The sequence below is a fragment of the Myotis nattereri genome, assembly GCF_964212035.1.
Source record: "Myotis nattereri genome assembly, chromosome: 8".
Lineage (NCBI taxonomy): Eukaryota > Metazoa > Chordata > Mammalia > Chiroptera > Vespertilionidae > Myotis > Myotis nattereri.
Genome location: NC_138083.1, coordinates 46,569,681 through 46,593,603, shown reverse-complemented (window position 1 = coordinate 46,593,603; position 23,923 = coordinate 46,569,681).

Genomic DNA, 23,923 nt, shown 5'->3' with positions numbered 1-23,923 from the left:
GAATGTGCTGCATTTGCAGCTAAAGTCTGTTCTGATAAAACAGGTTTCTATTACACAAATTTAATCTTCTGTGATTGCTAAATTGAATATTTGTCAGTTTAAGTTGAGCACTGGGTTGATCCACATAGAATTGGAAGCTAGAATAGCTTGGATAGAATTCTAACCATCTGCAGGAAAAGAAAAGACCCTTAGTGTGGCTGCCTGGCAGGTAGGAGCTTTTTGCTACACAGAGGCTCCATCCACATGGATGACCACCTTGCTGTCACCCCTGGTGCCTGGCTAGCTCTTCAAGGTATTTGCTTTCAATAAGATACTGGATAAAAAGCTGCATAGATTATGAGTGCTTTAGCCCAACCCTATTTTCTCATGAGACTTGTTATCACAGAATGTGTGATTTCTTTCTTTTTCTTTTCTTTTTTCAGGAAAGCATATACTCTCTTATTAACAAAAACTCCTATCTTCTCAATTTGGAGTACCCTCATTAGAAAATATTTGTAAGTATACTATCCAGAAAGTAATTAAACTTATTCTTGAAAAAGTAAAAATGATCTATTTAAATAACAAATAACTGCTAACTTGCTGTCTTAAGACACAGATTTGTAAAATGTGATGCTCTAGGCTTGGGTTGGATTCCCACTCAAAGGAAATACGGCCTTTACAAGGCCTATTGACGGTGGAGAACATCTCAGTAGCAGGTTGTGGGTGAGGATCAAGTCCCTGTGGGTCATGTCAAAGGTCAAAAACAAAAAGGGATAATGGGAGCAGGACCTTCTGGAATGAAGGCACATGGTGAGCTGATGTGAAGTAAAAACTGGAGGCCAGGAAAGTATCTGTAAGTCTGGGCAACATGAAAAAATGGGCATAACAACAAGGAACACAGGCTCTAGAGATGTTCAGCAGCTGTTTTCAGAAAAAGCTGTTCTCCACCAAATACTTTAGAATCAAGTCACTCAAAGTTCAGGCAATAGGAACTCTAAGCTTCCTCCCCCTAGTAACTGAATCTCTCTCCACAACATATGTCGCCTGTTCAGTTACATTCATAGTGCTAAGTAAATGTTTGTATGCTACTTGAGTAACCAGTTAATCAAGCATCAGGGCACATGGCAATTCTATGCTAATGTGTACAGCACGGCCACCGAACATGGGACTGGTGGAGATACAGACACAGGAGAGAAATTTAAGACACTGCTTCCCAAAGGAGGTCTCTCACCAGAGATTAAGAAAAATGAGGAGGGGATTCTTGAGGTTAAGATTCTCATAGTTGGTGACAGAGCAAAGTATTAACAGAGTATAAGACTTATTTCCAAATATATAACATTTCAGAAAACCTTTATAGGCAATCAGCATTCTCCACATGTTTAATAATCAGGTGTATGTGTATCTATCAGATAGTTTAACACATGGGAATTAGTCACATGCATGAGTGAATCTAAAGTTTAATTCACATTAGAGAAATAGTTCAGATTAAGAAATTTGAATCATAAAAATTATAGTACAGACCTTAAGTTCTAATATGATGTCATATCTAGTTTTATTTTTAAAATATTTAGTTTTTATTTTTCTCTTGTTGACTGAAGGCATAATAGATTACTAGAGGAGACATTTGTTATTTTGGCTGCACAATACCTAAATCTCCTTATATTCTATTTGGAGGACACATAAGGCACCTCCTACCCATCATCCACATCTCTCCAGCCAAAGGTTTTAAAGACACACACACACAAAAAAAAATAATAATAATAATAAATAAAATAAAAACAAATAAAAAAAACTGGAGGTGATTAAGACTACAACATCAGTTAACACTAAATAGTGCTTTTGCTTCCCTGTTCTTATTCCACTGAAATTCATTAGCAGAATACTCCCTAGGACTGTTCCTATCACAACTCTAACTAGAATTGGATGAGGGCCTAACACAGCAAGACTGATATTTCGATAAAAGTAATGCCATTTTCAAAGTTGATATAGATGTGTGGCCTCCAACAGAAGGAGCTCTCTTAAGCACTATATGTAGACACTAGCCATGCAGAAACATCTATCAACCCCACCCTGGGCTGGAATAATGGAGATCTCTTTCTCTAAACATGACAACCTACCTTTTGGAGAAAGATTCTATGTTAGATTTTTCTGAATAGAATCTAACTTCTTTGGATGACTACAAAATTTCCAAAGTTTTAAAATGCTTTATTTTTCTAAAAATCATTCATTCCCCTCATTTAGTCTGGCTTTAGGTGAGAGATTATTTCTCTTTCTCAAAAGTTTATATATACATTTTTAAGGATTAAAAATATGGTGTAAACATAAACTTTTGCATTCATTTTCTCAAAGTCTTCATCTTTGCAGAAATCACTTATGAGTGTTTAAATAAAGTCATTTTATCTTATAACATCTGTACGCTAAATACTAATTCTCACTGATTCCAACAGAAATCTTTGCAATAAGTTTAATTTTGCATCCATTTTAAAAGCAGAGTACACAGCTGGGACCTCTCTTAAGGGCATCTGTAACACAAACTGCCTCTTTTTCCCTGTAGACTCATCATGTCAGGCCAAAGACTCATGGCCTTTGGCTGCCACAGAAAGCTATGAATATGTAATACAAACTGAAGCTCAAGTGTCCCCAATGAAATATGCTGAGAAACAATTTATTGTGCCTACCCAAAGATTCATTCTAAAGAAATAAGAAGACCAAGTCATTACTGAGATTTCTTTCCTCTACTGATACTGACTCAATATTTCAAATGAGGAGAAAATGTATATAGTGATTGTTTTCATTCTTGATAAATAATAAAAAGCTGTGAAATTCATCCCACACTTAATTCCAGAATTTTGAAGAGTCCAGAAAAACTTTGTAGAACACCTCCCATTCCACAACCAACCATTTAAATCATCAGATCTCAAAGACAAACTCAAATATTTGTGTTCCTTCTCAGTTCTTCAAAACAAAGGCAGCAATAGTGTTTGTTGGAAGCTGATGGCTGTGTCCATTTTCGGGGAGAGAGGGAGTTGGTTTATTCATCACTCTAATTTTTTACCATAACCATAATTGTATGCCTCAAAGAAATATCATTAACTAAGTGAAACTACTGGACCCATATGTTCTGACTGCTATCACCATACCTAAAACCTATGGACAGCATCTGATTTCATTATAAACACTAGCAAAAACGTCTACAAACAAAGACACAACAGCCAGATAAAAAGCATTAATTGAATTGCATTCAACCTGATGTAGTTAATCTTTTAACCAGCAGACATAGAATGGTAAGCAGTTTTAATGTAACTATTATTGTGAAATTAAATTGATGCCAGCAGACAAAAAGAAGTAACAAACACACAGACATAATTCAATTAACAGCCAATGAACCGCATTGTTTAGATAAACTGCTTGTCAGAAATTGTTAATTATCTATAGCTCCAGAATACCAAATCAGGAAACATCTTCTAATTAACTATTAAACATCATTTGTAAATTCTACATTGCTTTGTATTTATAAATGACTATCTATGTGAGATAATAAGTATTGTTCAATTTCAATATCTCTTAAGCACTGCTTTTTAACCACAGGAGTGTATAATATCCCCAATGCTTCTGTGATGCTGCCAGGGTCACTGAATGCCAACACATTTGCACCAATCTCCAGCCAATTCTAATTATTCACCTCCATTCATTTGTTGGCCCAGACTGTCAACCCCTAGGTACCAGGTTTAAGTTAGAGAAGAGAATTAAAATAATTGTGAAATGTTAAAACCTTCCTTAAACTTGAGATTATTCAATTTTAGGCATCTATCTTTTACTCCAAGACCCAATAGCTAATGTTGCAAAAATTATGTGGATTAGGGAGACTAAGACATTTAGAAAAAGATAAAAAGAGCTAATCGTATGTATGGTTGAAAATTGTATAAGGAAAAAAGTTACCCATACACTAATGATTAAAATTACATTACTAAAGCCATTCTGGAAGGCAACTGGCTGTGAAATAGAAATTTAAAATATGAATGTTATAAGCAATGTGTAGAAATACAGAAGCAGATACAGAAACAAACAAATTCAGAGACAAATACAGAAAGATACAAACAAACAGAGATTTCTTTTTGCTCTTCTGAGAGAATTCTAACTCCAGCCTAGGTAAAGATGGAGATTCACCGATTTACTAGATCTTATATAATAAAAGGCTAATATACAAACAGACCAAATGGCAGAACAATCAGAACCACTGAACAACCAAACAACCAGTCACTATGATGTGCGCTGACCACCAGGGGGCGTGTGCAGAACATGGCGGGCATTGGCCGCAGTGGGATGGTGGAGCAGGTGATCAGGGGTGCCAGACCAAGGTGGGGCACTGGTAGCTGTCAAAGGGGCGAGCCTCTGATGGTTACTGAAAATTATTTGCTCCCGCGTTCCATGGTCCCAGCTGGCACTCGCACCAGCTACTGGTGCCATCCCCGCTCGCACCCACTGCTGACGCCAGAGCCACTGCTCACACCCACTGCTGGTGCCAGCACCAATCCTGATCCCTTGGCACCTTCAGCATGTGCCAGCGGCAGCTGCCGGCCCCAATCACCCCTGAGGGCTTCTCCACCTCCCCCTGCTCCTGAGGGGTGATCTGAGCAGTAGCCACTGCTCACACCCGTTGACTGTGCTGGCCCCAATTGCTCTGCACCATCAGCAGGTGAGAGCGGGGCCAGTGCCATCCGTGCATGGGAGTGGTGGCGGGAGCAGGGCTGCGGCAAAAACAGGGAAGTGGGGGCGCAGAGGATGGGCCAAGACACGCCCCTGTGCCCACCACAGCCTTGTAGCCCATGGTTACTTTCAAGAAGCACAAATTTGTGCACTGGGCCCCTAGTTAAGGAATAAAGTCTGAAGAACGCAAGATGATTGCTTTGGAAATATAAGACACTAAAGACTAGAATGGTTCTAGTAGACATTCTCATTCTCTCTCTCTCTCTTTCTCTTCCTCCCTCTCTTTTTCCCCCTCCCCATCTGTCCCTCCCTTCATCTTTATGTCTGACTTAATTGTCTCTTCACAGTTTCTTAAACACAGAGGAAAGCATGACCACTGGCAGGTCCCAATCTCTTCACTTTGGAACATACACTGGCAGCAAATGAATGGGTAATTCAGAACAAGTCCCGAAACTGCTCTAAACAATTGTGATAAAGAAATCTCCGTCTTGTAAGAAAATCACTAATTTCCAGGTTAATGTTTATATGGGGGTGGTGATATACAAGAGGACCTATAGAAGTAGAAAGGAAACTGGGCAGGAAACATATATGTGCTACACATATAATATATACATTATATGTATTAATGCAATTTATTACATCTTACACAAAAATCAATACAATTGGATTGTAGAGCTAACCATGAAAGATAAGCAAAAGCCTTGCATTATAACATAAAATATCTCTATGAAATTTTTTGTTTCCTTATTTCCATGAATTTTTGATAGCCAAAAATTCCTTGCCTGGCACATGAAAAGAAAAATTAGACTACATTAAAATAGGATCTTCTTATAATCACACTTGCACTTTCACAAATTTAGAAAATTCCCTGCTATTTTCACACTTCAATATATATGAAAAATACCAAGAACATGTGCCAGCAAGGTAAAGGAAAGCAAGAGCTCTGAGCTAAAAAATAAAAAATGAATATCAACAACCTTGTATTGGTGAGAATCAACTGAAAGCAATAATGACTTAATTCCTGGTGTTTCCAATGTTGTTGCATTAAGCAGAGTAAAGCAGTTAAACGGAGAAAAATACTCTGGTTTCCAGTGACCTGGCCTTGGGACATTACTTGTGATGGAACAGCCTTGGGAAAAGCTGGCCCACTTTGGGCTACACTCTTAGTGGAAAGCACTAAGAGAACCAGATCTTGGTCATGATGTGAGGCCGTCCTGGCTCACATACTCTGCTTGGATAAGGCTTTGGAGTTCAACTTGATTCTTTCCTGAGATAAGTGAATTTTGGAAGTAGTTTACAAGCCATTTTTCCATGACCAGTAACCCAATTCACATCTCTCCTCAACCACCTCCATCTTGAAGAACTGAGCCAGTCCCTCGAGATTATGGTACCTACTATGGGTTCATGAGTTGTGGTCAGTCAGGGAAGAACAGTTAGCTTCTCAATACCTTGTATATATTCACAACACTCTAATAAATAAATTTATGTTTAGGAGACTTCTTCTAAGTACTTAATTCTCAAGACTTATAATATTGAGTTCAATATTGATTTAGTTTTATCCATTATCTATCATGCCTCTATTTTAAATTACTCTATCGGAAACCCAAATAACCTCTATTATAATTTAATAATCAAAATACTATAAATGACAGAATTAAGCATTAAATACCTGCAAACATTATATTAGGTGAAGAAACCAAAACACATGACAATTAAGTATTAAAGCCAGAATTTGAACACAGACTTATTAGACGTTAGGCTCTTGTTTTCATTATTATCCTCTCAAGTCCCCTTTTCTATTTTCATATACAACTTCTCATGCTTCCAGGACAATGAGTGAAGAATTACCATATTTTTCTGTGTATACGATGCCCCCATGTATTAGACACCCCCATACACAAACACTTTTCCAACCCAAAATTAAGAAATCAATATTTTAAACATTTTGCTGGTTTTCCTCTTAGGGCCTTCTTCTTCTTTTTTGGCATCTTAAGGAGTTTTTCTTTATGTTTTCTCCACTGTTTGATCATACACGCAGTGGGAGGAGGTCCAAAATGTCTCTTTGCAACTCTATTTCCATGCTCTTTTGCACAGCTGATTACACTGTCTGAATTTTGCAGAGTAAGACAAATGCTTACCAGTATTTATCCATTTATTTTTTGACATCTTCATGGGCTCAGAATGCTCTGGTCCCTGTTGCATCTGTGCACTCTTCACCTACAATTATGGCATCAGCTGACATCAGTAACAATAAGGCTCATGATTGGAGGAAGCCTGTTTGACAAGGTATGGACAGCTATGCACCCACAGGGCTCCCTCCTTGGCTGACTTCCATGTATAAGACACCCCTCAATTTTCAGTCTAACAATTTTAGAAAAACACAGCATCTTATACACAGAAAAATACAGTACCCATACCTGTTCCAAATAACTAAACCTTACATCATGAAATAAACACTTGTAATATATTAGTAATTTTTATTTTTAACTAGAGGCCCTGGTGTACAAATTCACACACCAGTGGAGTCCCTCAGCCTGGCCTGCAGGATTGGGCCAAAACTGGCTCTCTGACCCCCTAAGGGGTCCTGGATTGCGAGAAGGCACAGGCCAGGCCAAGGGACCCCACCAGTGCACAATCGGGGCTGGGGAGGGACGCAGGAGGTTGGCCAGCCTGGGAGGGACCACAGGAAGGCTCCAGGGCATGTCCGGCCCGTCTCACTCAATCTCGATCAGCTGGACACCAGCAGCAAGCTAACCTACCGGTTGGAGTGTCTGTCCCCTGATATTTATAGGAGTGGTCGACTGTCTGCCCCCTAGTGGTCAGTACACATCATAGTGAGTGGCTGAGCGGCCTTATTATATCATTAGCATATTACACTTTGATTGGTTGAACAGATGACCAGACAACCGGACAACCAGACACTTAGCATATTAGACTTTTATTATATAGGACATCTGTGTATGTTTCCATATACATGTGATTTATAAGGTGGAAATAAAATTAAATGATTACTCATTTATAATAAGACAGGGATAAAATTAAATGATTACTTATTTGTGTTTCATATTATATAGATACTTAAAAAATACATCAAGTAATATCAAACTCTCCCTAATAGTCTGGAGTCAAATGCCCTTTAGGTTGCTTTATTCCTACAAGAGCTGCTGATTTGAACACTGAGCTTTCTAAGATTCTTGTATTTGCTTTTTATAGGTTTATCTTCAGGCTATTAAGCTATTCATTGCTATTTGCAGTGAGTAGCTTGTATGTCTCCCCTTTCTAATTTGTTCTTTCTAATTGCCTACAGTCTGAGGTCTTGTATAATCTTGATTGTGTGTAAACTGAGATAAAAAAATAGAAGAGAGTTGTACTTTGTGTGAGAATTAGAATTATGGATTTGACGTCTTCACTTTGACTTCTTCCAAATACTTGAGTTTGTTAGTGATATACAGAAGCAATAGACAATTTAAAAAAATGAAAGTAAACTGCAAAAGAGAGATGTAAAAAGAAAACTGTTGGAATTTCTAAAAAATGCATTAAGGATATAAAACTCAAATATTAATGCAAATTTTAGAAATCTTCAGAAACTACTTTCCATTAATGAGCAAAGTACACTATACAAAATGCCAGACTTCACTATACCACTGTGATGCTAAGGAAGGAATAATAAAGTATTTTCTTCAAACATCAGTCTAATCTGGTGAGGGTTTGTCTCTGCAAAAGGAACAATATCTCTCTGTCTCCTCCAGCCACTCCCCACTCCTTCCCTTCATTTTCTCAAAATGGGGAAAACTTTAATCTAATTTTTCAGACTGTAGAATATTTGAAGGCATATGTGTAGAAACCATCTGGATTTACTGGCCTCCTACCAAGATAGGAGCCTGCAACTATCTAACTTTACATGAAAAGATCCAAGAAGGCCTGAATATGGAAAGCTTTGTTCTTTCCTCTCCACTCCCATGGAAAAGGGAGAGAAATAGACTCAGGTCTACCATCCTAAGAAAGATGCTCTGACTATGCCTTTCTCCATCTGAATACTTCAGTATGCTGGCAGCTGGCAGTTCTTTCAGGTTCTAGGATTGTGAAGGCAACTAGAGGACTGTACTTTTCTTAAAACTGAGATTTAAACCTTAACGTAAAGAGTGGCCTGTGTAGGCCTCCAACCTAAGGCATACACCTGAAGAAGCACACTAGGATTTGATACTACCCAGTTGACAACAAAATGACATGTTGATTATCATTCACTCATATTCCTTTCATAAAACTCCCTTGAAGATTACATTGCAAGAAAGGCGATTGGTAGGATAGGACTTGAGAATTCATTCATTCTTTAAGCAAATACCATCTAACCTAACCGTTAACATATTCAAACCTTAACCTTGCTTCAAAAACCTCTACCTGTATATATGACCTGCTTCACTGAGCATCTGCCACTGTGCTAGCAAAATAATGAGTATAAATATGTTTAGAGTAATAAATGTTGAACAATTTTTTTTGTATTTGTTGATCTCATTTAGAGAAATGATACTATTTTACTAAATTCTGCCTTAAGGAAACAGGAAAAAAAATCCATAATCTACACTCTAAATGAACCACACTAGACCTTCTAATGAAGCTTGCTCAATTTCTATGCTTGCTCAGTTTTCCTCGGTTTGTTATAAAAAATAACATTTTCATCAACCTATTTTACAGCAAAGCCGGAAGACCTTGTGACACAATATGTTTCCAGTTAAAGAACAACACGCATTTAACTACAGGTTCCCAGAAGGCAGGAGCTCTGGACTCTGTTTGGGCTCCGTTATGTTTAATGCACTTTCTTTTACAGTACCAGTGATTATGATGATAACGCAGTGTCCAACAGCAAAACAGCATATGTCATAGTGAGGCTGTTTGGAAACTCACAGTTGAGAGATTGTAATGGATGCCTGGTGGCTACTATATACTTTTCAATAGTAGATAAAAATGAATTGCAGATGTTTTCCCCACAGTGATGGGCTTACTATAGGAAAGAGTAATGCTTTAGATTCCAGTCACTACTGGACAAAAGAGAACATAAAAATAGTTGCTGACAAATTGCTAAGGCACGGAACATCCAAAAAGGGACTTCTCACCGAGAGAAGAACAAGTTACAGTGTTAGAACCACAGTGTCCTCTAAAAGTCAAAAATTGTTCCTCGAACTAGAACTACAACTGGAGGTGGGGAGAAGGTTCCAAAGAACAGACACAGGGCCAGGTGTTATCTGTGCAAACAACTGCTGCATAGTAATACACCATTTGCAAAACCAAATTTCTCAGCTACAAAGAACCCTGAGTTCACCCCTGGCCAAGGAAGCCTTCTGCTTCATTTGAGTAATTCTACGGATGGGAGAATAGAGTCCTTGTCTTCTTCAATCCAAAAGGCTACAGGAAAAACCCAAACTTATCTGAGATGACAGGAGAGACCTGATGAAGGAAGTAGCTATGCTCAGGATGGCTGCAAACTTGTTCCATTCAGCACAAGTCATTTCAGTTCTCCACCTCTCAGTTCCCTAATGCATAAGATTACAGGATTAGATAAATCATTCCAGCTTTTAGATTTTATGATTCAAAGCAACAAAGTGTGAGTAAGTACCAGAAAATCTTTAATATTTAATAAGTCATATCCCTCCATACAACATCCATGTAATACTGGTAAGTAAGGTGACTGATGTATTCAATGTACTTGGACAAATGGGTGATGGCAAGAAAGGAGACAATCTCTTCAAATCCAAGGATTACACTTTGTAAGAACATTAATAAATTTGTTTACTGGAAGAAGTAAAATGATTAAAATGAAAAAATTAAGTAGAGAAACAAAGCACAAGTAAACTGCAGTGCCAAGTTTCCATGGAAACTCCAGAGAATAAGCATATATGTCACAAACATCATGCCGAAGGGAAAAAGGTATTATAAACGTTGTTTTGAAAGATTCTAGCCACTATATACTAGATAATACTCTCTAAAAATGATTGTTCCATCAAAATTATTGATGGCATTGTCCATTGTTTCATTTAGATCCTGCCAATTCCTGGCCTAGAAATGGAAGGACATTAAACAGCATGTCCACTCCACCTGACACTTAGCCTCTCTGCCAACAGGCCACTCTGTGCCCCTCTTTTATTACTGTAGAACTCATGCACGACAATCATCCATGTTTGAAGTGTGACAGTGATTTAGCTGACACAGGTAGCAATGGCTCAAAATAAAGAGATGGGATCTTACGCCCAAATCCTAGTCTCACATTTGTAAGGAATCTTTTATAACCAGGTGATATGGAAATTCCCAAACACACACACTCCAAAAACAGCAAAAGCAATTCAGCTATGTCGCTCTCCCTAAAAAGGAAACTCTCAGCTCATTTTGCATCCATGAGACTTCCATGTCCCATGGTGATCCCTCTGAAGAGAACATCCTCTACAAGTCAGCAAGGAAGCCATGTGATCCCACTGCATGTTAGAGCCAATTGCTTTTACATTATTTTAAAATGAGGAGAAGAAACAGGTTAACTCCAAAAGAGATTACAGTTAACAGAATAGATGAAAAACCTATGATAACCAATTTAATTTCTTATCAGACAGGAAAACGGAGATGAACTCCAATGAAAGACATCTTTTAGACACAAACACTAAGCAACTCATTTGTTTTGATTTACAAACCATGCCCTCCACAGCTCGAATGGTGAATTTTCTTCTGCAGTATCCTAAATCAATTTTAAGGGACTATGGGAACTATTTATCAAATGCACATAACAATTTCCCTGCTTCTCCTTCACAGAGTAGTTTCTCATATCTATTTAGGTTTCATGGTAATGAGTTCTACGTAGTCCCCTTCCCTGTGTTCTATCTCTTTGAATCTTCCTTTTTATATTCTTTCATTTGATGAATAACCATTGAAGAGTAACCTCATAGTACTAGATAAACTTCAATAAGACATTGTCCTTGCCCCAATTAGTTTTACAGTGGCAGAAACAGACACATGTCAATTAAACAATTTGTTCAATGTGCAATGATCCTATATAATAAAGAGCTAATTTGCTAATTAGACCGAACAGCAGAACAACAAAGCAGGGGCTGCAAGGGGCTGCAAGGGCCAGCTGAGGCTGCAAGGGGCGAACCCCTTGCACGAATTTTGTGCATTACACCTCTAGTAAAATTATAACACTGAAAATAAGGAATGCAAAGGAAGTAGCTAGGCATTGATGTCTGTGGGAGAGGTAGAGGTCAGAAAACCAAACGGATACTTACTCCGGGGCTGCAGATTGGGAGATGAGTTAGATGTGGTAGTAAAGCACTGTAGTCAGGTAATATTACATAACTTCTAATACTAATTACACTGAAAAGTTCTCTGCTTGTAAACTTAATAACTGTAAAAAGTAATTATTTTGGTTTCCTCTGATCCATAAATTGTTTCTTTTTCCCCCTCTCCTTTTGAAACTCCAATTACATTTACATTAGCTAGCTTAATGCGCCCCATGGCTGAGACTATATACTGTTTTTTTTGTTTTGTTTTGTTTTCATGGCTAAGACTATGTACTGTTTTTCTGTTTTCATTATGTACTATAGTTTAAATAACCTATCAATTTATCTTCAAAGTCTTGGATCTTTTAGTTACTGCTAATTTCATCAGATGGATTCAGTAATTTCAGTAGCTCGGAAATTTCCACTTGGCACTTTTTTTAAGGCTGTAAATAAATTTAATTGTATGAAAACAGGCAAGGGGCTGTAAAACTAAATTAGAAACTTTCTGAAAATTCGAGTATGTACCTACTTTTGTTCTTTCATTTAAAAAGAAACTTTCGACTGTAATTTCTAATGCTAACTATGGCTTCATTTCATATATGGGTTTGCTAAACAACAATAAAAATCAGAAATCTACAAGTTTCCAGGACTAGAGGCACTGCTGGTTTTAGAATATGACACTTAGGACTATATATCTTATGTAAAAATATCCACAGTTCCTTACACAACCTTTTTCATCGCCAAAAGGGAAAGCAAGAAAGGTAGTGTAGGAAAGATAGTATTTAGTTTTCTCATGCAGTATAATTTTTGAAAAATATTAATTCAGGAAATCATGGGTTTGTTTGTTTGTTTTAATGGTAGCCCAGTGTTTGCAGATCAGGAAATAAAATATCCCATCATTACACAAACACAGTATTAACCAACCTATATAAAAAATGAGATTACTCACATCAGGAGGCCCAAAGTATTCTCCATTCTCCTTTGTTCTGATTTGCATAAACAAAAGTGCAACTTCTGGAGCCAGTCTTTCTCATATCTTGAGAATGAATGATGAGTTTGTTCCAACAACCAAAAGGGCTTTTCATCATAGCCGATGCCATTTTATAATGTAGAAATTCATTTTTTTCTACTTTAATTAAAGTCCATTAAGAATATGTTGTGCAACAACTAAAACACTTTCAGGATTTGTTACTTGTCTGTGTGTTTATTGATGGCCCTGCTTTCTGCTATTGTCCGGAGCCCCGGGACCATCTGGAATGACATCTGCTTTGACCTCATGTATCTAGGACGCTTGCTAGCGGGTCAATAACTAATTTAGAAAAATGAAGCTTCTTTAAGCAACTCTTTTAACCCGTGGTCACACAATGACCTCCAGTGCATCTCTGTTACCCGGACCCAGGGCTCCAGTACACCTTCTGGCAGAAACCGGCCCTTGGCCAGGAACAAGCTTTGCTACTTCCGCAGCAAGTCGTCTCCGAGGATTCGCTTTCCGGGCTTTCGGACCTGCAGCTAGAAGGGGCGGAAAGTGACAAGTGACGAGCTTCAGACACCTTCTAAGGAATCACCTGATATCTGACGACTCGATACAATCCTACTGGCGATGTCTTATCCCTGCTTGCTCACATCGCCCTGCCAGCGGAATTTCCCATTTCCCCTCCAGTTATACTTGTAATTAGAGGTACAGCGATTCCAAATACTTCTTCTCCAGTCAACAAGTGGGTGAACTGGTATCCTGGCAAGACGTAGCCCCGACAGTCAGCTGGACCCGACGCCCCTCCTGATGGCATAGGTGGCCGAAGTCACAGGCCTGGAGCACCATGCCCTCAGGGCTCTGCACCAGCTCAGCAGCGTGCCCCGGGGGCAGTGATGGCCACTGCCGCCACGGCCTCCGCTGGTGCTGCTTCTTGTTGCCACCTTGCCTGTCACTGCGACGCTGCCCCAGGTACACCCAGCAGCGCTCCGGGTCATTTAGCGGCTGGGGGCCTGGAAGCCTTGGTGCGCACGTTGCTTCTCACGTGCTTTGCGAGCGCCTCCTCTCACGGCTGCGGCTCCAGGTGCCCGTAGCGCCTCCCACCACCTGTGCGATCACCTTGCGGCCTGCGCCCCCGCACACGTGCCCCCGCACACGTGCCCCCGCACACGTGCCCCCGCACACGTGCCCCCGCACGTGTGGGCCTTTGGACGGACGCACAGTACAGCGTCTGGGGATAGGTACCCTGTGTGCCACCGCCTGGGAGCTCTGTGTTTGGCCCCTTTGAACTCCTTGAACAGCCCCCAAGCCTCTGCACCAGCGCAAACCCCAGAGCGCCCTAGTGGGTCTCACGCAGCCCAGGGCAGGGAGTTGGGGGGCAAGGTTCCTGATGGCCCTGGTACCAAACCACCGGCCAGGAAATGTGCTGCCTCATGGGCAGTGCCATCTGGGTGGCGGCACGAAAGGAATGCGCCCCTCGGTTCCTACCCCACTTGGCACATTTTAAATAAGCTTCTGTAAACTACATTTGAAGCACAAATAAGTGCACAATTTTAACAGTATGTATTGTAAAACGTATAAAATCATCACAATCAAGTGGGCAAACATTTCTGTCACCTTCAACCGTGTCTCTTTTACTTTATATTACTTCTCCCGCTAATATTCCCGGGTAGCCGCTGATAGGCTTCTTGTCACTACAAATGTGTTTGCATTGTCAGGAATGCTTTGAAAACGGAATCATGTAGTATATAGTCTTTTTATTTTTCTGTCTTTAAAAAGTTCAGAATACTCATTTTGAGTTGTATCCGTATTTATCAATAGTTTGCCCCACTGCTCCCTGCCCTTTTCAATTTGGAATAGGTCTACCACAGCCTGCTCATCCATTCATCTGATGATGGACACTTTCTTCCAGTTTGGGACTGTTGGAAATCAGGCAGTATGCACTTACGTGTACACGTCTTTGCACACATTTTTTTTTTCTCTTTTGGGTAAGTACCAAAGAGTAACAGTTTGCATATGTTTAACTTTGTACGGAATTACCAAACATTTTCCATTGTGTTCAACCACTTGCTTTTCACTAGTAGGATCTGAGAGTTCAAGTTGGTCCATATCCTTGACAACAGAAAACATGGTAAAGCTTCTAAAATTTATTTTAGTAATTCTAATTGGTTTGTACTGCTATCTCTCTGAGATTTTAATTTGTAATTTCTCGTAAGTAATAATGCTGTGCATTTTTTCACAAGTGAATTGGCCGTTTACATATCTTTTGTGAAGTGCCTGAGGTCTTGTTGGTGTTTTAAAACCAGGTTTGTGTTCTTATTGAAATGTAAGAGGCCTTCCTATATTCCACATGTATGTTCTTTGATATAGGTCTTATAAATATTTTCTCCTAATCTATGACCTAACTTTTATTTTCATGGTGATGTCTTTCAAAAACCAAAAGGTTTTATTTTCATGAATTCAAAATTATAGATATAGATACATATTATGATTTGTTTTATTTGTGTTCTAGCTAAGAAAACATTGTCCATGCCAAATTTTTAATAATTTTGTTCTAAGAATGTTATGGTTTCTGATTGATCATGTAGATCTATGACTCGTTTCAAGTTAATATATGTGTATGGTGTGAAGTAATGGTCAATTTGAAAAATATATATAATATCCAGTTGACTCAGCACAATTAGTTGAAAATAACATACTTTTTCACTGAGTTGCCTTGAAACCTTTATCAACAATCAATTGACCAGACTTCTGAAATCAAGTTGAAGATGTGCAGTTACAGAGTATAGTCCAGGGGTGGGCAAACTTTTTGACTCGAGGGCCACAATGGGTTCTTAAACTGGACCGGAGGGCCGGAACAAAAGCATGGATGGAGTGTTTGTGTGAACTAATATAAATTCAAAGTAAACATCATTACATAAAAGGGTACGGTCTTTTTTTTTTTTTTAGTTTTATTCATTTCAAACGGGCCGGATCCGGCCCGTGGACCGTAGTTTGCCCATGGCTGGTATAGTCCCTACTCTTAGAAGAAATTGCAAGTTGTCAACTTTTTCTAAGTTATCAGATGGTTTGGTGGAGAGAGAATTGGTTGATTACAGAGAGGCTACACAGAAATTTTAGGGTTATTGAACTGTTCTGTGTGAAATTGGAGTGTTGGTTACATGACTGTATGCATTTATTGAAACCCATAGAGAATGAACTTTACTGTATGCACAATTCAAAATATCAGCCACAGTGTCAAGGGATTCTAACATGGAATACAGGTGGTGGGATATAAATCTAAACATTACAAATGTCTGATATGACTTCAATGAAGATAGTTGGGTCTAGGGCTGACTTAAGGAACTTTAGATACAATGCTTTTACTGAATATTGTAAAGCTACAGACAAAAGGAACCATATAAACATAGTCCTCTAGTTACTGAATTGATTTCCCAGGAGAGTATGAGTTTAGCAATTCTGAAACTACATTACATGTATCAATTTTTATGTGTATCAGTTCTTTCTAGTTTGCTTTTTCAAAAGCCCAAATGCTTATTTTTAATTCTTGTGCATAGGAAAAACAACTTTTAGGCTCCTCCCTTCAAAAATATAGGTCTATTATTCTCAGAGAATTTTTCATCCAAGAGAACTCAAAGATCTTTTCCAGAACTAAGTCGCAAGCTTTGTAATTGTTTTAAAATTGATTGCTATACGAAATAGGCTTATGTGTTCTGAGAATGTGCTAATACAATAAAAGGAATTTTCAGTAGCAAAGGAGTTACAATTTTTCATTGGTTGTAATAAGTTTGTATTTTTTTCCCCGTTTCAGTGCTGTCTCTTTGTAGATAAAATGGGATTTCATAAGCTCTTCTTTTTCAACATCTGTTTCTAGGAAATTTTTTCATCAGGATGTCTGCTCAAGGCTAAATACAGGCCAGAGAAAAATACATCCAAAAAAGCCTTTACAAGATTTATTGTGTTGTGCTTAATGGGAAATATTGTTACTGTAAAAATACATTGTAAGGTGTGACCTTGAATGTTTGTTTACTGGGCTACTTGAAAGTAAATGTAATAGCCTTATTTTCCAAAAACAGATAAACTACTTTTCATCTGCTATATATGAAATATTTTCCAAAAAAAATTTTCTCAGGACATAAGTACCTGTTTTAGCATCAGTAAAATGTTTTAAATTTATATTTGTCATTCAGATGTAAGCTATGTAGTTAGGGTTATTCGTCCTCTCGTACTAGAAATGCTTCTATTAGTTTTATGTGAACTGTGCAGTTCCTATTTTCTAAGACAGGGTGTCCCTGGTTTCTTCCTCACTTTCAGTTTTAACTACAAAAGTTTCTGTTTGTGCAATTTTGTGGATATACAATGTATGCAACAGAGGAAACTAGTGTCAACTGACCTCTGCTAGAGGCCACTGTAGTGGCTAACCTAAGGCCACTTGTGTGCTTATAAACATGGATGTAGAAACAAACTTTGGAGTGGAGCCAATATGTGAAATGAAGACTTAGTATGTGCAGTTGCTTTGCCCATGGAAAATAGAAATAGGAGGTCTGGTGTGGTAGTCAAAACCTTGCAAATATTTAGCAGTTGATAGAATATGACCTAGTACAGGGCTGGCCTGGACAAGATAAGTGTCTCAAGTTCAATTCCCTACTCCATTCCTGCTGACTAGGTGACGTGAGCATGAAATGCCCTCCTGTAACCCTCTGCTCCCTGGTCTATCCCTGGGCACTGCCTAGTTCAAGGGTTTTCACCACAAGCAGCAGAGAGAAGGCTACCAGGAATGTCTCATTCATTCACCAATCACTGCATGACAGTCACTATATTAGGCAGTGGGCATACAGTTTTGAACAAAATCACATACAGCTCTTGTTTAATATATTCTATAGTCTAGTGAGGGAGATAAATAATAATTCATAACAGTCAATATTTGTTAATTATTTATAATTTATAGTATGACCATTAATAATGCAATTAATATTAATACTTTATTATCATTTTATATAGTTAAGCTGCATTGAATTATTTACCAGAAAATGTTCAAAAGACTTTTTAATTCATCTAATTCTCACATACACCAATGTGGTAAATACCATCATTATCTTCCCTTCACAGAAAATCTGGGGCACACGAATTTCCAGGAGCATTGCCAATTTCAAATAGCTGGTGAACTGGGATTCAAATCCAGAATAACTAAGATTACCTTTCAATTAGTAAATAAAAACATATGTAGTTAGCAGCTTAAGATTCGTTCTGAAAAGTAAATGAATCCAGTGCAGTGAAAGGGAGTTATATAGTGGGATGTTCAGTATATATGTAATTAGTTATCCAGAGGAAGACCCTCTGGACTTGAAGGCTGAGAAGTAAGAAGCCAAATGATCAGAGGGAGCAGAAATAAGAACAGATGAGAAGATTCAGAAGCAGGGAAAAAATTACCTGTGAGAGTAATTTAAATGAGCGTATGGCTGTGAGAAAATATGCCTGAGAAAAGATGATTGACTCCAAATTGGGCAGGCAGCCAGGTCCAGGGTCCAATTTCTTTACACTCACCAAACCCCTTCCCACCTACACTGAAGATGCATCAGCTCCGCTATACTGGTGGAGGGGCATTCTACATTTGAATCATGTGAAGCAAAATAAAGGTCAGTCCACCACTGGAGTATATAATTCCTGTGCTGTTCCAAACATTAGAAGACTTTGAATTTTAGAAAATCAAATGCTTTCAAGCTAACTGTCTGATTCTGTATAGGTACTAGGAAAGTATGAACATATCTCATGTCAAATAGCTACTCATACCCATAGCCTTATCTGCCTTGAAGCCATTTTGGTTCTTCCTAAATAATTTAGCTTATTCCCAAATCCATACGTCTGAGTATATTTTCATTAATTCAAATATACTTGTTAGTGCCTACCTTGAGCCAAATGCTGTATAAATCCTAGGAATAGAGAGATGATCAGGACAGATTTGATTGGTACTCTACTGGAATTTATAAGCTAATGGGAAACAGGCAATTAAATACATAACTAAGAAGATATAAAAGGGGAATAAAGTATTGGGAGCACATACAAAGGGGGAACAGTGACAGAGATTGCCGGAGTGAGGTTATATCTAAGTAGAGACCAGAAAAAAAGAGTAGAAGTTAAGAAAAAGGTTGGGGGAAAGTAATGACTTAGCTCAGGCATTGGCAGACAATCTGAACTATACTTAGTTTATTTTTATAAATAAGGTTCTATTGAGACACATTCATGACCATTTTCATTTGCTTATGGCTGCTTTCATGCAACAATAGCAGAAGTGAGTAGTTGCAACAATTAATCTATGACTCCCAAAAACTAAAATAGTTGCTATCTGACCCTTTACAGGAAAAGTTTGCTGACCCTAGTCTAAATATATGGGAAGGAGTAGAGATGAGGGAAAATGGAGACAATACCAGAAGTACGATAAAATGTTAGCCTGAACTAGAGCAATAAAGATGAGGATTCTCACCTCTCCCTGCCCACCCCACCCCCAGAAAAAGATTTCAGAATACAAAAATAGTTTTGAAGTAAAAGCACCAATACTTAGTGATTCATTGGTTGTTGGGGACATAAATGACCTCTCTGTGGCATTCAGTTAGTAAAAAGTCCCATTTGTGATTGTTGATTTTAGAAGAAAATGTTGACTTAAATATGTGGTTCTGTGATTTATCACGTATCAGCATGTGGATGGTAAATGAAACCAGGAAAATGAATAGATGCATTCTTTCATGCTTAGAGAGAACATATGTAGATAAGGACCCAGAACAATGCATAATATTTAAGAATTGGGTGAAGGAAGATGAGACTGTGAAAAAAATCAGGGTAATGTGTTGACTTCAAAGACAGAAACAGACCATTTCAATGGGAATTGGTTACCAATGTTAAATTTTCAGGGTCCACAGCTTTGGAAAAGAGGAAAAAGGAGCATTTTTTTTAAATAGAAGAAGTAAAGCTATTGTGAAGGTAGAATGACAGCTTTGGCTGATCCCAAAGGGATCTCTGGAGCTAGAATGGCCCTTCAGATTGTCATAGTTTCATCTTTGCTAATTCCATCACTGTCATTTCTGAACATATTTTTAGCTATATATTTTCTCCAAGTTATGTTGGAGGGGCGGGGGGGGGGGGAGATGAGGACAGAGAAAAATAAAAGCCTGTTGACAAATAGGGAGGGGCATAAAACTCAATGAGCCATTGATAATGGGTTATATATGATTCTATTCTTTAAATAGAAAAATTTAAAAAAGGAAATGGAGAAATAATGGCAGCTGGTTAAAGTGGTCTTTGATGAAATGTATGCAGAGGATGTTGGTATAGGAACTGCATAAGTAGCTCCCCATCTGGTGGGGAAGAAGTGTCCAATGAGGGTAGATTATTGTCCAGTTTCAATTCAACATTATTCTTAATGACATAGAGGGGGTGAATAATACATGATTGAATATTGTGTAAGAAGTGACTTTTCAGTTGCTGCTGGAAATATTGAAAATAGAACAGAGCCATAAACGTAATAGATTTAACAAAAACAGGTGGAACTATAAACCAAAATAAAGTTTTCTTTGTCATACCCATAAGGAATCCAAGAATATTAATAGAAGAAGAAAAGCAAATATAATGTGAAATTGATGTTGAATATAATTTAACTGGTTATGTACACATTTCCTTTATCCTTCGAATCTCACATAGAGTAGATCCTTACAGGCACTACACACATATCAGCCCATGTCTACATAATAGTGCCTCTGCACAGTGGCTATCTAGACTAGAGAAACACAGGTATAGTCCTCAGCTCTATAGATCTTGTAATAACTTATCTATTATTAAATAAGGTATCAAATGAAATAATCAAGTGAACCGTAAAGCTCTATATTCCATACAATTTTTAAGAAATGTGAAGAGGAAGAGAAATTATCTGAGGAAACTTTCAAATGACCAGCAAAGATGGGAAAAATTTAGAGAAAGTGATAGCAAGAGAGTCAGTAGATGACAGAGTTTCAAGAAGGAAGTGATAACCCATGCCAAATGATTCAGAAAGGTCAAATGAAATAGGAAAGAAACATTGCTATTGAGTTTGGCAATTAGGATGTCACCTATGGGAATTGACAGATAGTTTTTGTGCAATGGCTGAAGCACAAGCTGGATAGCTGTGATGGATGAGTGGTGGTTGTTAAGAAAATAGAGCAGATATAAACCATTTTTCCAAGAAGGTGAGTCCTGATGAGAAAAAGTGAAATAGGGTGGTAACAGAAGAAAAGACATAAAGGATAAAAAATGATGTTTTAAAATCAGAGGTATTTGTCAGAAGTAAAGAGTAGAGGGAGAGAGGATCTTATTACTGAACTAATTTTTTATAACTCAGATCACAAGATACCTACTTTGTAGGCATTTTCATTGCTCCCCAACTCCAACCCTGGCTATCTTAGGTTCTTCTCTTTTTGCTGTGCCTTCCCTGGGGTCACATCTCACCTAGTCCACACCTCAATCCCAACACTTTCCACAGTGTATTCTAATATTTTTGTCTACTCCACTAGATTGAGTTTTTTTCAGAACAGAGATTATGAATGCACCCTCACTTCCTATTTTAGTAGATGTCCCACCAAGTTTAATTAATTAACTTGTCTTGACAAATGAATAATCGATAAGTTATTTCTAGGCCATGTAGAACTCTTGGCTAAAACTTCAACTCAAAACAGAGGTAAGGATTCTGGCAAAACAATAACAAGAAACAAGCCAAAATATCAATAGGGCATCAGAAATATAAAACAGAAAACATGAATCCAAGACTAAAAGGGGACCACGGTAATGAGTAAAAACTAAAGCAAACCACCAAAAAAGTTATATAAAACTTTGAAAATCAAGGATCTGGAGAATACAAGCTAAACCACACTGAGAACTTTTGAAATTCTGAGCCTTTATTTCCTTCTTACATCAAAACTCCCTAAATATATAAGGGAAGGTTCATAGGCCAACAATTGATATAATTCCATCTTCAGCCTAAAGAGCTAAAAGAAAATGGCTTCTTTAAAATATTATATTAGTTAAAAGAGGCATAGGGACTTACTGAGAACCTCTTTCCACTGATCTAAAAGTAGAAAGAGGAAAAGTATTATGGAGAACATGAGTAGGAGAAGCTTTTCATTGAAAAGACAAAGTTGGTAATACTGGGAACAAAAAAGAAATCTATGAAGTGGTTAAGATCAAGATGCTTAATAATGGACTTAATGTAAGATCTTGTGATCCTTTTCATTCTAGTTCATGTTGAATATTTGGCGATGAGGATGTTAAGATCTTTGCTAGCATCAATGTTAAACAGACTATAGAGTCACCAACATGACATGTTTATGGCCCTAAAGTCATGTGCAGTATGGCTCCATGTTCTTTAAGCTTTTATCATCCTCATGGTGCAGTAAATATAATTGAGAATCAATGGTGTCAACATGCAGATCAGCCATGCCACTGAATGAGCTGATGGTCAAAATCATCCACAGGTAAGGGAGGTATAGAATACCCTTAGAAAAAAGTTCCCCTAACACACTACTTGAATTATTAGCAAAAAGGGGTAAGGTCATATCTCTTATTGGCCCCTATGGATAACATCTATAATAATAAAAGAGTAATATAACAGACGTCCTTCCGGACGACCTTCTGGACTAAAGAAGCCGGGGCTGCAAGGAAAGCCTGGGTCCCGGGTGCCAGAGGGAAGCTGGTGCTGGCAGCCAGGGGAAGGAAGGCCTACTCTTGCACGAACTTCGTGCTTCTGGCCTCTAGTTAAATATAATATGACAAAAAAGTATAATATGTTGTGTTTATGAACAAAGACCATCAAACTTTTGCAACAAGCTGGCTGTTTTAGTCAGTTCAGGCTGCTATATAACAAATTACCATAAACTGGGTGGTTTACAAACAACAAAAATTTACTTCTCACATTCCCGGAGGCTAGAAGTCTGAGATCAGGGTGCCAGTATGTTTGGGTTCCAGTAAGGCCTCTGCCTGGGTTGCAAGCTGCCAACCTCTCTTTGCATCCTTTTGTGGAGTAAGGAAAGAGAGCTCTCTGGAGTCTCTTTTATAAAGACACTAATCCCATTTGTGAGGGCTCCACCTTCATGACCTAATCAACTCGCAAAGGCACTACCTCCTGATACATTCTCGTTTTGAGTTTGATTGGATACATTCTTGGTCCATAACAATAAGTATCATCTATGTTAGTCAGGTGAAACTCTGTTAACTAGAAAATAATGAAGAATTCAAAAGAAAATTTTATAATTATTACATCTCTGCAGTTCTGATAAGAAGATTCCTTTTCCTTCCCTCTAATTTAACAAAAACAATGTTAATCTTTGCAGTTTCATTAGCAATTAACTTTTAACCATGACATGCTAATTTTTATGTTTACCAACATTTTTAATGGAATCCTGAAATTACTGAAATCTACTTATTGAAAAAATTTAATAAAGTTCCATATGGTATGGAATTGTTGAGAATGTGGTAGAATTCTGGTGAGCCTTATTTTTAGCAGGGCTGTTCTTTCCTTAAGTCCACATCCCATAGCACTCGAAGGGGGCAAACAAAGATAGCCAGGTCCTTGACATAATTTAAGACAGGGAACACCTGGACTTTGACTAACTATACTTCTTAAAAAATCACTTAATACAAGCTCATGCTCTCTCTTCCACACCCATCCTCAACTCACTGTCAGTCTTTGCAGTGAACAACAACAAATGAAAAAATCCTCTGTGGACAAGAGAATAAGAAAGGTAATGATGGAGCCAAGCACGTAATCTAAAACCACTGCCAGAAATACTAACTCTACCCAAAGTCTGAAAATACAAAACCAAATGACCAGGTGTAATGAAATGACAAAGAGAAGGCATTTAAAGGTACACATGGTTTGAAAGGGCTGTCCTCAAAACACTTGGTTCTGAAGGAGACAAGGCAAAACAAAACCACAACAAAATCAGAGAACTCGCTACCCTTCTCCCTACCACCAAAAAGAAAAGCAAACAAA